Source organism: Muntiacus reevesi, chromosome 1 (genome assembly GCF_963930625.1).
Source record: "Muntiacus reevesi chromosome 1, mMunRee1.1, whole genome shotgun sequence".
Taxonomy (NCBI): Eukaryota; Metazoa; Chordata; class Mammalia; order Artiodactyla; family Cervidae; genus Muntiacus; species Muntiacus reevesi.
This window is the reverse complement of record NC_089249.1, coordinates 152,634,102-152,651,312: the sequence shown is the minus strand read 5'-3', so window position 1 is coordinate 152,651,312 and position 17,211 is coordinate 152,634,102. Positions and strand designations below refer to the sequence as shown.

The 17,211-nt window shown below is 39.6% G+C and overlaps 1 protein-coding gene and 1 long non-coding RNA gene across 8 annotated transcripts in view; one reads left to right on the top strand and one right to left on the bottom strand.

The window, feature by feature from the left end:
- The window catches only part of TUT4 (terminal uridylyl transferase 4), a 119,098-nt gene extending 108,834 nt beyond the window's left edge, over positions 1-10,264 (bottom strand). For all 7 annotated transcript variants that reach the window (XM_065913178.1, XM_065913143.1, XM_065913170.1 and 4 more), the window contains exon 1: positions 10,097-10,264. The gene's annotated coding sequence lies outside the window, so the exon portion shown is untranslated. The remainder of the gene's footprint in view (positions 1-10,096) is intronic.
- Positions 10,265-12,834: 2,570 nt separating this feature from the next.
- Positions 12,835-16,677, top strand: LOC136164269 (uncharacterized). Its single transcript, XR_010662328.1, has 3 exons — positions 12,835-15,254; positions 15,763-15,839; positions 16,604-16,677. It is a non-coding gene; the product is annotated as an uncharacterized lncRNA (long non-coding RNA).
- Positions 16,678-17,211: the final 534 nt, after the last annotated feature.

Below are 17,211 nucleotides of genomic sequence, written 5' to 3'. Positions count from 1 at the left end.
AGTGTTCATCATAAAGGTAATTGAGCTGTGAAAGAATTTTTCACTTGAGAAAGGGAGTAAGAAGGAATAAGATCTGTATATACTAGAAAAAATACATTTATAAAATTTTAACAAGTTGTTTAGGATGCAAAATAGCATGCATAATGATGAATACAGGAGATGAACTGGGAATGTAAATTAGTACACACATTTACATACCGAGTCAAGTTTAGACTTTAGCAAAGAGAAGCCATAGATTATAAGCAGAAGAGTGGCACAATTTCTGCTTCAGATTAACTTCTGCAGAAGAGGAAGACAGAGATGAGAGGAAAAAGAGATGCTACTAAAGTAAGTAAAAGTAATTACCGATTATTATTAAGTATTAGCAGGTTATTCAGGATCTTATTACAAGCAATTTTGCTGGGATTGTGGAGAGGGAAAAGCTGTGTTGAAGGTAAATGAATTTCTTCCCAGAAGATGCTTTGGTATGGTAATAAGCACTGCAAATCTCTAAGAGAAAGATCTAATTTGCAACATTTTCCAGATTTATTTGACTAAAAAAAAATTTTTCCCAGGACAACCTATTAACATCTGAAAGAACTGTGGGGAAAGTAAGTTTTATAACACTGTTCTATGAAACAGAAGGCCAGCACTAACTGAGAAAGGCAGAGGGCGGTAGAGGACTTACGATCAGAGAAAAACAATACCAAAAGTGAGAACAGGAAAGAAACCTGACTGCAATACTGCCAGGCTGGGTTAAAGGCCTAACTACATATATAAAACACCAGTCTACTAGTTTATACAATTTGCAGATATTTAAGTTCATTCTGGGTAGGGGATTAACAGAATGAATATTTCAATAGGGTATTGGATGGCATCACCAACTCGATAGACTTGAGTTTGAGTTAAGCTCCGGGAGTTGGTGATGGACAGGGAAGCCTGGCATGCTGCAGTCCATGGGGTCGCAAAAATTCAGACATGACTGAGCGACTGAACTGAACTGAAGAGAACACAACAGTGATGATACTGGTGAAAGGGAGGGATAAAAACTCAAAAGAGGTTATATAAAAAGATCAGGGATAGATGAGAAAATTAAATAAGTGAGGAAGATGTATACAGATATTCAAGGAGATTTTGGTCAGAAGTAGAACCATTTCTGAACCATATGAGTAGCCATGTCAAAGAAAGTTGAATACCACTGGAATACAGAAATTAAGGAAAAATAAAAGTTAAGATGTTAGGTAACCTTCAATGTTACGCTTCCAACTGCCTGATATGATATGAAGAATTATACCAAAGTATCAGTGAATACAGGCGAGTGACATAGAAGTTCCTAGATTGAAATGACAAAGTCAGGTAAGAAAGAGCCAGTAGAGTACCAGTCTTAAGAGAAGTTGTAGAGGAGAATAGAAGAATAAACAGACACTAATTAGAAAAACATGGGTCTGGTTTTCTGGCTTTAAGGAAGCAGGTATGAGGAAAAAAAGCTACAGACCTCTTAAGAGGATTTAGAATAATGGTTCCCAGTTTTTTCCTAACACATCCAAGAAATAGAATACATGTCCAACAGAAGTAAAGAGGAACACAAGAATGGGGGATGAGAAAGGCTAGCTGTGAGTGGTTTAAAAGACCTTTCAAAGCAATTATGAAATACCTTCCTAAGGAAGTGTACCTCTCATATAGCGAGAATCATTGGTTTAAAACTGGTACTATTAAAAAAAAAAAAAACTGGTACTATCAAAAAATAAAATAAAATAAAACTGGTACTATCACAGAAAGCGTAAACACAATTTACAAACACAAACTAGCCATTTTTTACCTCTATGACAGAATACAAGACACTCATAACAATACCATAAGTGGCTATAAAAGTCCTGCAGCTCTTACAAAATTTTCAGTTTAAAAAAAGATTTGTTTTGAAGATATAGCATTAGCTAACATATATATGTCTAATATGCCCATTCATTTATCTTTTCACATCTGTAAAGTTAACACAGTCTGGTAGTGTTTTCACTTTATTTATTGAGACACCTTGAGTGTATGACTTGAGTAAAATGATACAAATGGGACTGGTTTATGACAAGAAAGAAGAGACTATTTTTTGGTTCATTGCTTGGGCACTAGGGTATGTCTTTAGCCTAAACCAGCAGTTTTCAAACTTTTTGACCTCAGGATGCATTTATACTTCAAAAAATTACCAAGAATCCAAAGGACTTTTGTTTTTGTGTATTTAGCTATTGGTACTTAATACCATTAGATATTAAAACTGAGAAATTTTTCAAATACAAGAACACACTATTAACTTACTCTATAAGGCCAGTATTACCCTAGTACCAAATCCAGAAATTACAAGACAACTATACACCAATGTCTCTTATGAATAGATACAAAATCCTCAACAAATTCTAGCAAATCAAATCCAGCAATGAAAGGTTATATACCAGGATAAAGTGTATTCTAACCTAGGAATACAAGTTTGGTTCAATATGAAAACCAATCAATGTAATGCACCATATTAATAAAGGACAAAAACCACACAGTTGTTTGAACTGACAGGAAAAAAGGATTTGATAAAATCTAATATCCTTTTACAGTTGAAAAAAAAAAAAAAGTTCAACAAACTAGGAATAGAAAGAAACTCTCGTCACTCTGACAGAAAAACCGCATGTGACATTACACTTAACGGTAAAGGACTAAATGTTTTCTCCTCTAAGAACAGAAACAAGACAAGGATATCTGTTGTCTTCACTTTGTTTTAATGTTATTTATTTATTTTGGGGATCTTAATTCCCCAATTAGGGGTTAAACCTGGACTGTGGAAGTGAAAGCACCAAGTCCTATCTACCGGACCACCAGAAAATTCCCTACTGTCTTTACTTCTATTCAATAGTCTACTAGCCAGGGCAATTAGGTAAGAAAAAGAAATAAAAGACATCCAGAATGGAAAGGAAGAAGTAAAGCGATCTATATTTGCAGATGACATGATCTCATATATAAAGTCCTAAGGAATCTACAAAAAAGTAATTAGAGCTAATAAATTAGGCTAGCAAGGGTGCTATCCAGGATCAACATACAAAAATCAATTGTATTTCTATCCACTAGCAATGAAAAGTACAAAATTCCATTTACAATTGCTTCAAAAAGAATAAAATACTCAGGAATAAACTTAACAAAAGAAATACAAGGTTTTCTTCAAAAACTGACAAACAGATCCTAAAATTCACATGGAAATGCAAGGCACTAAGAACAGCCAAAGTGTCTGCCTGCAATGCAGGAGACCTGGGGTTTGATCCCTGGGTCCGGAAGATCCCCTGGAGAAGGAAATGGCAAACCACTCCAGTACTCTTGTCTGGAAAATCCCATGGACAGTGGAGCCTGGTAGGCTACAGTCCATGGGGTCGCAAAGAGTCAGACATGACTGAGTGACTTCACTTCAAGAAGAGCCAAAACAATGTTGAAATAGGAAAGCAAAGTTGGAGAACTCACAACTTCAACTTCAATTTTCCAACTTCAAACTTTCTACAAAGCTACAGTAATCAAGACTGGGGGAGTGGTACTGGTATAAGCAGAGACATACAAATCAATGGAGACTCCAGAATCAATTAAACAGAGACATTTGTGGTCAACTGATTTCAACAATGATGCCAAGACCATTCAACAAGGGAAATAACAGTCTTGCCAATACATGATGCTGGGACAACAGGACAGTCGCATGAAAAAGAATGAAGTTGGACCTCTACCTCACAACACATATAAAAATTAACTAAAAATGGGTCAAAGAACTAAATGTAAAAGCTAAAACTACAAAACTGTCAGAAGAAAACATAGGTGTAAATTTTTATAATCTTTGCTTATCTTATACATGACTCTGGAAGCACAAAAAAAATATATAACTTTATCAAAACCTAAAACTTGGGTAGGTGCTTGAAAAAACACTCCAGAAAATGAACAAAATGGCAATTCCTCAAAAAATTAAACAAAGATTTACCACATAATCCAGCAATTCCACTTCTAGGTATATTTCCAAAGAACAGAAAGCAGGAACCCAAACAGATATTTGTATGCCCATATTCACAGCAGCATTATTCACAAAAGCCAAAACACAGAAGCAACCAAAGTGTCTATCAACAGATGACTGGAAAAACAAAATATGGTATATACATAAAGGCAATAAAACATTATTCAGCCTTAAAAAGGAAGGAAATTCCGACACATACTAGAGCACAGAAGAACCTTGAAGACACTGTGCTAAATGAAGCAAACAAGTCACAAAAGGACAGATATTATATGACTCTAATTACATACAGTAGTCAAAGTCATAGAAACAGAAAGTAGAATGATGGCTGCTAGGGACTGAGGGGAGGAGGGAATGAAGAGTTATTGCTTAGTGGGCACAGAACAGGAAAAAGGAAAAAGCTCTGAACATGGATGGTGGTGATGATTTGTGCAACGCTGTGAATGTACCTAATATCACTGAATATACACTTAATAATGATTAAAATGGTAACTTTTATGCATATTTTGCCACAATTCTTACATTTTAAAAAGAAAATGAATAGACAATTCACAAAAGGAGAGAACATTTTTGCATATCATTTATCTAACAAGGATCTAATATCCAGAATATATAAAAAAAACTCTTTATAACAATAAGACAAATAATCCAATTTTTCAAATAAGCAAAGAATTTAAATAGATATTTCTCCCAATAAAATATACAAAAAGCCAACAGACATATGAAGAGATGCTCAACATCGTTAGTCATTAAGGAACTGCAAATCAAAACCACAATGAGATACCACTTCACCAATTAGATATCTATAATTTAAAAGATGGACAATAACAAGTGTTGGTGAGGTTGGGTAGAAATTAGAACCCTCATATATTACTAGTGAAAATAAAAAATAGTGAAGCCTCTCGGGAATAGCTCGGCAGGTCCTCCATAAAGTTAAACATAAATGTATCAAAACCCTCAGCAATTCCACTCCTGGGTAGATATCCAAGAGAAAATAAAACATATATCCACACAAAAACTTATACATGAATGTTCAAAGCAACAGTATTTGTAATAGCCAAAAAGTGAAAAAAACCCAAATGTCTATAAATGATGAATGGATAAACAATATGTGGTATCTCCACAGAATACATTCCATACAATGTAGTATTATTCAACCATAAAAAGGAATGAAGTGCTAATACACGATATATTATGGATGAACCTTGAAAAACATTATGCTTCAGTGAAAGAAACCAGGCACAAAAAGCCACATGTTATATGATTCTACTTATATGAAACGTCCAAAGTAGGCAATTTCAAAGACAGAAAAGCAGTTCAGCGGTTGCCAAAAGCTTGAGGGGGGTGGGGGGTGGGGTGGGCGGAGTGCAGGGTGATTGCTAAAGGGCACAGGGTTTCTTGGAGGAAGATGAAAATGTTCTGCAATTAAATAATGGTGATGGTTACATAACCTTATGAACATACACTGAAAACTTCATGCCTTTTTTTTGGGCCACACCTCGTGGAATGTGGGATCTTAGTTCCCCAACCAGGAATCAAACCTGTGTTCCCTGCATTGGAAGAATGAAATCTTAACCGCTGGACCACTAGGGAAGTCCCTGAACTGCATGTTTTAAAAGAATGAGTTTTATGGTACTGAAAATTATATCTCAAAGCAAAAGCAAAAAAATATATACGATTACACATTCCAATAGCCATCAAAGCAATAATGTTTTCACATGTATCTATCATTCTACATTCCAGGTGAGAAAATGAAAAGGGAAAAATCTTCTTAACATTACTATGAAAACAATTATGACTCAGAAACCCCAAAAAGATTCCCCACACATAGTTTGAATATCACTGACCTAAACTAACACTCAGCACAAGATTGAGCTTAAATAGTTAATGACCAATCAATTTTAATGATTAAATTATTTAAACTACAATGTACAGCTAAGACTAACAAAATGCAATTAAATTTCATCATCATGTATAATTCATACCCTGTGTTCTTACAAGATAGTTTTTGACAACCTATGTGACTATTTTGAACTTAACACTCTCTGCATACTAAATGTTGACAACCTAAGCTTGAGGTGCAACATAGCATAATGGTTAAGAGCTCTAACTCTAGACTTAGACACCAGAGTTCAATTCCTGGCTCAGCAGCAAATTATCTCTGAGATCTCATCCAAGCTATTTAGTCTTTCTGCAGCTACCTTCCTCACCTATAAATGCTGATAATTTATAAGCTGTTGTGAGGACTGAGTTAATAGTCTAAGATCTTTGGAAAGAAATTAACAAATAGTAACTATGCAGTAAGTTACTTATTATCACTGTAAATCAAATACCCATTTAAAACTACCAGACTATTGTGTGTCTGCCTCTTGAGAAATCTGTATGCAGGTCAAGAAGCAACAATTAGAACCAGACATGGAACACTAGACTGGTTCAAAATTAGGAAAGGAGTATGTCAAGGCTGTAGTGTTGTCACCCTGCTTATTTACTTTATATGGAGAGTACATCAAGCAAAATGCCAGGCTGTTTGAAGCACAAGCTGGAATCAAGATTGCTGGGAGAAATATCAATAAATTCTGATATGCAGATGATACCACCCTTACGGCAGAAAGCTAAGAGGAACTAAACAGCCTCTTGATGAAAGTGAAAGAGTGAAAAAGCTGGCTTAAAACTCAACATCCAAAAAACAAAGATCATGGCATCTGATCCCATTACTTCATGGCAAATAGGTGGGGAAACAGTGGAAACAGTGACAGACTTTATTTTGGGGTCCAAAATCACTGCAGATGGAGACTGCAGCCATGAAATTAAAAGACACTTGCTCCTTGAAAGAAAAGCTATGACCAACCTAGACAGCATATTAAAAAGCAGAGACATTACTTTGCCGACAGAGATCCGTATAGTTAAAGCTGTTTTTCCAGTAGTCATGTATGGATGTGAACTGGACCATAAAGAAAGTTGAGTGCCAAAAAATTGATGCTTTTGAACTGTGGTGTTGAAGAAGACTCTTGAGACTCCCTTGGACAGCGAGGAGATCAAACCAGTCAATCCTAAACTAAAGGAAACCAGTCCTGAATATTCATTGGAAGGACTGATGCTGAAACTCCAATACTTTGGCCACCTGATGGAAAGAACTGACTCATTAGAAAAGACCCTGATGCCGGGAAATAGCGAAGGCAGGAGAAGGGGATGACAGAGGATGAGATGGTTGGATGGCATCGCCAACTCGATGGACATGAGTTTGAGCAAGCTCCAGGAGCTGTGATGGACAGGGAACCCTGGCGTGCTGCAGTCCATGGGGTTGCAAAGAGTCAGACACGACTGAGCGACTGAACTGATTATGTGATTGAATTCCCTGAAGCAAGAGACTATCTTCAATAAGTTTATACCTCTAAAATGTAGCAATGTCTAGCATAAAGTACAAACGCAAATGTTTGATGATTAAATGATGAATGAATGAGCAACCTCAGGCAGTTCCTCCTATAAAACTGGGAGAACTCTTGATACATCTGAGAAACAACATGGCGTATGTAATAAGAAGAGTACTCAAGAGATGCTTTCAATCTTTCTATGATCTTAAGCAAATTAACCAACATCTGACTCAGAGATTCCTCATTTATAAAACAGGTTTCATTGGGGTGTTACACTGAACAAGTGAAAAAAATACATGGACATATCTAGCACAATGCTGAAATAAAACAGGTATAAACTTAGTTTATTGTAAAAAAATTCTATTTACTTAGTTCAGCAAAGCAATCTTAATTCCTCTAAAAATAAGAAGAGAAAAAGTCTACATATCCTGCTTTACTACAGTATCCCTTCCCCTTCTCTGTTAGTCTTTCTAGAATTGTTCTTTTTTAGAACATATTTCTATCTGCAGTAACAACTTAATTCAACCATTTGCTGTTTACATTAGGAAGTAATACATCTCACTGAATTTGTTTTATCAAAATGGTCTTTTTTTAAAAAAAGGATAAAATTTACTGACATCAGCATTCATAGGTAAGTCTTATTTATAGCTTTTCTGACACCAGAAACTTTCTGCAGAAATAAAATTCATAACTTTTCCTACCCAAAGATCCTGATTTGACATTATATAAAGAATACAACATAATTAATCCTTCTTATTATGCATGTCAAGGTTAACTTTGAGGTCAAAAAGTTCTCCAACTACTCTTAACTAAAATGACTTTACTCAACTAAAAAAAATTCTCTTTAAACAGCTTTTTATTAATCAGAGACATTTATAATTACAAATATAAACTTTTACTTAAAAAGGTCTCAAATTATAATGTAGACACTGTTCTGTTCCAGTTACATTAGTTAAAATTAAATGTAATGTTAGAAGTGACTTACAATACTGAACTAAACTTATGTTCATGATAACATCTTGTTAGTTTATCTGTTACTAACAACCTAGGGCAATGAACAGATTTTAATTTCTTTTTTGTATTTAGATTTTGCTAGACTTAAAACATTAAATGTTAATAACTTTTCACTTCCTGTTCTGTATTATTTCAAGAAAGCTTTGTTTTTTCATTAAATATCATCTTTTTAAAGCCTAAAACAACTTAAAATTCCTATCTGCCCCAAAGTATACGGTTTTTAAGATGCACTCTAAAATTTGTTTATAAAAGGATCATAGTACATTAGATACTAGTAAATTCATTGTCTTAAGCAGTTTTCTAAATGAATCAATATTTCATAATTTTACAAGTTGTGACTAATCAATATTAGGATGCAGTGTAGAGCAACTATATCTAAGGATACATATATACAAGGGTTCTGAGCCTAAAGAAAATTTCAGCGTACATTTTACTCACATACAGAACATGCTGATTGATAGTAACCAAAAAAAAAACCAACTTAAAAAAAAAAACTATCCCACAATTCACCACCCTGATATAGCATTATGTCCAAATTATCATATCCAGGTGGGATTACCCAATTTTAATAACTAATAGTTCTCATCACTTTAAAACAGAAAATGGATATGTTCTGCTTCACCCAGTGTTACACATTTCGGGACTACAAGACTTGTGGGGGGGGCGGGGGGTGGGCGCCGATCTTTGGAAACAAAAGGTAACCTGATCCATTCCAGCTAATTACTAAATGCATGCCAACAATACAAAATTCGAATTGCATTTCTGGACACTAAGAAGATCACAAAGGGAGCAGAACGTCAAATGTGTAAGGAACTACTTTTGTATTAAAAATATATCAAAACGGAGAAACATGGTACACTGAAACTAAGATCTCGCGCAAGGTACAAAATTCATCTGATTAAAAATTTGATCATCTAAAAAGAATTTAATCAATGTTGTTAACAGTAATTCATCGCATCCACATACGACCTGAAATCCCGATGAAGTCTTTCTTTCAGGTCTAAATATCTCATTATTTTGCAATCCGGATACCAAAAGGACCTGAAATCTCTCGCGGAGGCGTACAACACACTCGGCGAGTGCTGTGTTTACAAATACGAATCTCACAGTTTCCCACGTCAAAAGCGTTCATTACCACCATTCGACTGGGGGGCGGGGAAGAGAGAAGGCGGGCGAGCAAGAAACGAAATCCTCACAGACACCTCTGCCTTCTCTCCTCCCGACAAGGGCGATCCCGGAATAAATATTTATTATGTATTATATGCGTGTTGTGTGTCTATAAGTTATATACGTAGTCTATATCAAAGCCAGGGTGAAAGAAAAGGCACACAGGACAGGGAATACTACTGGACCCCAGAGAATATTCACTCCTATCCCGTTAACTCAAAATCCGCCGCCTGGGTCTACAGGTTTCGGCTCGGGGCCGAGAGCCCCAACCTCACCGTGGAGTTCGGTCCCAAAGCGCCCCGGTGCCCTGCTCAGGAAGCCCAGGCCGCCGCCCCTACCTCCCTCATCTCCGCCTTCCCCTGGGACACCCGATGCCCAATCCAGCAAAGAAAGAAGTGTCAGGCCCCAAGAGGGCGGCTGATACGCGCTCGGGCCGGGACCGCGACACCTGCGAGGCGCGGCACCTGAGGGCAAAGAGGGGGCCGCCCGGCCTGCCTCGAGCACACCCCCTCGGGCGCCGGGTGCTACGCCGCGGCCGGAACCTCCGTACCTGCGAGGCCCGCGAGCTACAGGCGCGCGCGGCGCCTCCTCATCTCAGTGGCTCCCGCTCCCCCTCCGCCTCCCGCTGCCGCCGTCACCGCCGCCGCCGCTGGAGGCCAGGACACGACGAGCTCAGGGCTCCACCGCCATGTCCGCCGCGCCGCGAACTGCATTGTGGGGGGGAAGGGATGGGGAGGGGGAGGAGAGAGGGGGAGAGAAAGAGGAGGACCCGCTGAGGGGAGGGGGCCGAGAGAGAAAGGGAGCCAGGGGAGGGGGGGAGGGGACAGAGGGACAGAGCCCTGAATGGAGTCCTGATCCGGGCGGGGGTAGGGAACAAACGCTTAGGAGACCCTGGGTAGAAGGCGCGGAGGAAAGGGTTTGGGGGTGCCCCTTCCTTTCGTTCTAGGGGCCCCAGGGCACTGGTTAAACCGGGGCGGGAGGTAGTAAACACCAATGGGAGAAGGGCTACATTCAGGGGCTTGTGGTGAAGACGGGAAACAATGGTGAGGGGGCCGAGGTGGGAGGATAGCTCACTCACACTCACGCTGTGGGAAGGGGCGAGCGCGCGAGGACACTCGTTAGCCCGCGAGAAGGGGGCGGGGCGGGGCCCCTCTAGCGTTGGGGGAGGGTTGAAGTCACCGCGGGCTGGCGGGGAGAGGCGGGGCGGGGCTGCCGACCGGGGGTCGCCAAGTCTAGCTCCCTGCCGGGGCCCCACGGGAGAGCGGCGGGAGGACCCCTTATTTGCCTGCGGAGGCCGGGGTCGCGGGCACTGCCGCCCTGCTTAGGTCTGGTTTCTGGGTTGTGGACTTCCCCGCGGAGGCCCCCAAGCGTGAAGAGGGCCCGAAAGCCAACCCCCAAGGGTCCGAAACCCCGGCCTTGGACGTGCACCTCCGGCCTGTGTGCGGACCTGGCCCGGCCCGGGCCTCCGCGGACCCGTGGCGGTTAGCCCGGGCTTGTGACCACCAGCGAGTAGGCAGACAGAAGAATCGAATCCTCTGGGTCTCCCCCACCATTCCCCGTCTATTCACCTTTGCCACCAACCCACCAAAGCTGAAATCCTTTTCTTTTAAAATGCAGCCAATTTCTGGAGTTAGGAGCGCAAGAGAAATCTTAAGAGTATCCCCCGGCTCCGCGCGCCCCCCGGAAAAAGATTTTAGAAATCACTTATTTAGTTTTACGTGGGTTTGGCGTCAACTACCATCCATGAGCCTCCTCCCCCTTTTGCTTTTAATATAGGCTCCTCCATATAGTTATTTAAAGTCCCGTTAGGAAAGGATTTATGGTTTGGTTAATTTTTTTTAGTCGTGTCCGACTCTTTGCAACACTTTGGACTGTAGCCCACCAGGCTCCTCTGTCCATGGGATTTTTCAGGCAAGAATCCTGGAATGGGTTGCCATATCCTCCTCCAGAGGATCTTCCCCACGGAGGGATTGAACCCGTGTCTCCTGTGTCTCCTGCATGGCAGGTGGATTCTTTACCTGCTGAACCATCTGGGAAGCCCAGGTCCTAATTTTTTTAAGGTCCCAGCCTTGGGAGATTATTCAGCCAACCTCTAACCTCAAAGCTGGACAACTCACACAACTATAGTCCTTGCAGGTGACACATGCTAAGGAAAAGTATATGAAAATAGGGTGGACGTGAGGGAAGATGCAAAATCTTAAGTCTTTACAAGATGTCATTTATTTGCTAAGACGTGTCGGACTATCTTGTGACCCTGTGAATAGTAGCCCACCAGGCTCTGTCCATGAGATTTCCCAGGCAAGAATACTGGAGTGGGTGGTTATTTCCTTCTCCAGGGGATCTCCCCCCACCCAGAGATGGACTGGCATCTTCTGCATTGACAGGCACATTCTTTACCCCTGAGCCACCTGGGATACTGCCTGATAAAATTTCTCATGATGTGACTCAGAGGCTGGAACCTATAAAAGTTTACAGACGGGGCCTTCCTGTCTGTAGGATCCATCTTCTTTGCACTCCCAAACTGGTTACTTCTTATTTATCTTTTTATATGTATATGAATCTGAAGTTTGATGAGAAGGGACCACTAAGTGCTAGTCATTGAGCTAGAAATTTCATATGTTTTTCCATTTAATTCTCAGAGAATTCTCTCTGCTGATGAATGGTTAGAACTCTGAGCTTCCAATGCAGGGGATTAATGTGTGATCCCTGGTCAGGGAACTAGGATCCCACAAGTGGCACAGCACCCCACCCCTGCAAAAAAATTAGAACAATCCCATGAGGTCCGTTCTATTACTCCCATTTATAAATGAGAAAACTAGAGCTCTGAGAATTAAGTATTAATACACTTTACCCACCCCCCACCCCCCATTTCATGCCAGGGTGTATAGGTGTAGTGCACAGAGTAAGTGTGTTGCTTGCTCAGTCCTACTCCGCAATCTCATGGACTGCAACCTTCCAGACTCTTCTGAAAATGAAATTCTCCAAACAAGAATACTGGAGTGGGTTGCCATTTCAAGTTAAAAGAGCCCTACCCAGGTTCAACACTTACCAGTTGTTTGATTTTAGCCAAATACATTCTGAGTTTCTTTATATGTAAGTTTTCAACAACAAAATAGCTACTTCACAGAGATGTAAGGAAAACAGCAGATCCCAAATTTAAAACCTGTAGAGATATTAAGATGATACTAACATGTCCTTCTCTTTGGTGAGTGATGTCAAGGTCCCTGGAGCAAGTTCAATGGAATAAAATTTCCCGATTACTTAATAAGAGCAAAACACAGAGTTACAAAGCCAAGCCAGATTCCTATCTCCAAAAAAGTTCACCATTGAGCAAGGAAGTTTACTATTGCACTACAAAAAAGGCAACAGGTCTTATCAAGAGCTGGACTAATACAGAGGAGTGGATGATAAATCCCACTTGGGTGAAGTTTTAATGGAAAAGGTAGAAGCTGAACCCTGAAAGTTTGCTTATTATGTGCTGGACACATGTCTGTGATCCTGAGAACATTGTTTTGTCTGGAGTGGGCAGAAAATAATGATTCTGAAAACAAAGGTGGGGGCCAGACTGAGAATCCCAGTGCCTCTCTGCTCTTATCCCTTCCAGATAACTCTCTTCTACCACTTTTCCTATTACTCAAAATCCAGTTTAACTCCTACCTCCTTTATTAAATCATCTTCATCACCACCACCCCAATAGGCCACTGAATGAGATTCCTTCATTCTCTGAATCCCTACATATAACTTTTATGAGTCTGATTCCAGTAAGTTATAAACTTGAGTGAAATACTTAACATTTGTATTCCTTATAATGCCTACATGCTTGTTGAAGGAAAACTCTGGCAACTAGACTCCTATTATCATCACAATAAAACACATATAACACAGGTATTTCTATGTGAAAAATGAGGGAAGTTAAGGTATAAGAGACTTCACTAGTGGCCAGGGTCACATAGGAAGTCACAGGCAGTTCTAGAATACCAGTTCTGTGTTCTTTCCTTTGAATCACCCATTTAATGAGAAATTAAATGGTAAATATCTGACTGCTCTGTATAAATACTCTAAGGACTTACATCTGATACTTGCAAGAAAGACTTCATGCTTGTGGTTAAGCCTCTAGTTCGGAAGTTCTGGGAGTTCAGTTTCACCCAAACTCAGATGAAAATTACTTACAGTAAAAGTCATATTTCATCATAAGTAATTAGAAATATAATTGCCCAGTGGATCAATATTCATACTCTATTATCTTCCTAGGTGATCAGTTCAGTTCAGTTCAGTCACTCAGTCATGTCCAATTCTTCACGACTCCATGGACTGCAGCATGCCAGGCTTCCCTGTGTATTACCAACTCCTGGAGCTTACTCAGACTCATGTCCATCGAGTTGGTGATGCTGTCCAACCATCTTATCCTCTGTCGTCACCTTCTCCTCCTGCCTTCAATCTTTCCCAGCATTGGGATCTTTTCTAATAAGTCAGTTCTTCAAATAAATCAGGTGGCCAAAGTTTGAGTTTCAGCTTCAGTATCAGTCTTTCCGATGAATATTCAGGACTGATATCCTATAAGATTAACTGGTTTGATCTCTTTGCAGTACAAGGGACTCTCAAGAGTCTTCTCCAACACCACAGTTCAAAAGCATCAATTCTTCTGCAGTCAGCTTTCTTTATGGTCCAACTCTCACATCAATACATGACTACTGGAAAAACCATAGCTTTGACTAGATGGACCTTTGTTGGCAAAGGAATGTCTCTGCTTTTTAATATGCTGTCTAGGTTTCTTCTAAGGAGCAAGCATCTTTTAATTTCATGGCTGCAATCACCATCTGCAGTGATTTTGGAGCCCCCAAAAATAAAGTCTATCAACCTTTCCCCAACTATTTGCCATAAAGTGACGGGATCGGAATGTTGAGTATTAAGCCAGCTTTTTCACTATCCTCTTTCACCTTGATCAAGAGGCTCTTTAGTTCTTTGCTTTCTGCGACAAGGGTGGTGTCATCTGCATATCTGAGGTGACTGATAATTCTTCCGGCAATCTTGATTCCAGCTTGTGCTTCATCCAGTCCAGCATTTCTCATGATGTACTCTGCATAGAAGTTAAATAAACAGTGACAATATACAGCCTTGACATACTCCTTTCCCTATTTGGAACCAGTCTGTTGTTTTATGTCGGATTCTAACGTTGCTTCTTGACCTGCATACAGATCTCTCACGAGGCAGGTCAGGTGGTCTGCTATTCCCATCTCTTTAAGAATTTTCCATTTTGTTGTGATCCACATAGTCAAAGGCTTTGGCATAGTCTATAAAGAAGAAGTATATGTTTTTCTGGAACACTCTTGCTTTTTCAATGATCTGAGAGATGTTGCCTATGTGATCGCTGGTTCCTCTGCCTTTTCTAAATCCAGCTTGAATGTCTGGAAGTTCTCGGTTTTGAGCATTACTTTGCTAGCATGTGAGATGAGTGCAATGGTGTGGTAGTTTGAACATTCTTTAGCATTGCCTTTCTTTGGGATTGAAATGAAAACTGACTTTTTCCAGTCCTGTGGCCACTGCTGAGTTTTCCAAATGTGCCGGCATATTGAGTGCAGCATTTTCACAGCATCATCTTTTAGGATTTGAAATAACTCAACTGGAATTCCATCAACTCCTCCAGCTTTGTTTGTAGTGATGCTTCCTAAGGCCCACTTGACTTCACATTCCAGGATGTCTGGCTCTAGGTGAGTAATCACACCATCATGGTTATCTGGGTCATGAAGATCTTTTTTGTATCGTTCTTCTGTGTATTCTTGTATCCTAGGTGACAGGAAAACCCAATCCAAAAATCATCATGTTGAGTGAAAAGGTGATTTGATGAGTAAATTATATCAGAACAAAAAAGGTTCCTTAGAGATAAGTGTGCTGAAACCAAGATCTACTGGTAAATCATAAAGAGAACAAATCATAACAGACCATGCATGTATGTTATTTAAAAAAAAAAAAAAAACAGGCTTTATCCTGTAGTTAATGGAAACTTACTGAACATTCGTAAGTAAGAGAAAGATACAATTAGATCTGCTAAAGTTTTTTTCTAAGACTCCTTTTTTTTCACCCAAATAACCTGATTTCTTCAAGGAGAGAAACTTCAGTGCTTGGTAATCTTTTATAGACTCTGGATGATGATACTCTCAAGTCAAAAAGAGTCCCATGATATGGTCCTAATATGTCTTCTTCACCTGTGTATTCCAGCATCCAGAACAATTCTGATACTCAGAAAGTACCTAGAAATTGCTTGCTGACACTCTAAGTCGTCTGTAAAGCAGAAGGTAGGTTCAAAGTTTAAAATTTTGTGATTCTTAAAAACAGCATGCAATACCAGAGCCTCTAATGCTCACCTCAAAGATAGTGTGAAGAATTGATTTCTTTTTATCTTTTTGCATTCTTGGAATTAAATAAGCTAAAATATGTTAAAATGCCTATCCTAGTAAACATTCAACAAAAATTAGTTCCCTTTATCCTTAAAGTCAAGTTTCTTCTCATCTGCCCCAGACTCACACTAGCACATGTGACTACTTGCTATTCATTAATTCCATTTAATTTGTTCTGAAGATTCGATGTGTGGAATTTTTAACTACAGCCACACCCTTTAGTGTACTTGCTTGAAGTGTGTTAAAATGATTTGTTTCTTTTTTTTTTTTGAGGGTGGCTTTTTTCTTTAATGTAAATAAGAAATGAGAATTAGAAAAGACACTGGAGTTCATATAGTTGTATATACCAAATACTTATATACAGGCCAAGAGATGATGCTGTAATTGTAACCTAGGACCATATCATAAGGGCCATGTGTGCCATTTTAAAGGGCAGCCTTTTTACAATGAAAGTTAAAATGAATTTAATATCACAGAACATTTGCAAGCAAGGCAGAGAGATCATCAGATCTATGTCCTCCAGCAAAATTTACTTACATGCTATGCAACTCGGGTCCCAGGCATAGAAACTGTTCATTGATTTTTTATTTTTTTACTATATAGGTATTGTATTTTGTGTTTTCTTTACTATATGGGTATTGTAAGTTGTATTTTATCAACAGGATGCCACAAAGGACCATGATTAAACCAGAGTGAAACACCTAGATCCAAGATGGTGGATAAAGTAAGCTAAAGGTCACTGCTTTCCTTGTCTTGATTTATCTCTTTGTTTCCATACCAACCTCTGAAAGCTGAAATACACTTGCCCTGATTTATCTCTGTGTTTGTGTCAAGTTACCTCCTAGTATTGGCAGAGATGCTTTGCAGCTGTACCATAAGAGATAAGTGCTTTGAGAAATATACAATGGTCAACCACCCCCAACCAGCTCTGACTTGATCACAGGAATGTTCCAGCTCAGATGAAACCCAGAGGTATCTGAAAATTACCTTTGCTTCATTACCTTGCTAAGGACTCCACCCAAAGTGGGGGTTTGTACTCTGCTAGGCACAACTCGTGCTGCATGCAAAGAAATACGATAGACTGTGCATGCCCTGGCTGCCCGTGAAAATTGCTGCTCCTTTCCTAGAGCCCTGTTGACCTGTTCACTTAAAAAGTGCTTTTAGAGCATGAACTCCCCTTCTCCTTCTCTGGCCATTGGATAAAAGCCTGGCCTGCGTGTACCAAACTCAGTTTCATTATTGGCAGTGCAAAACTGATTGAAAAAGACCC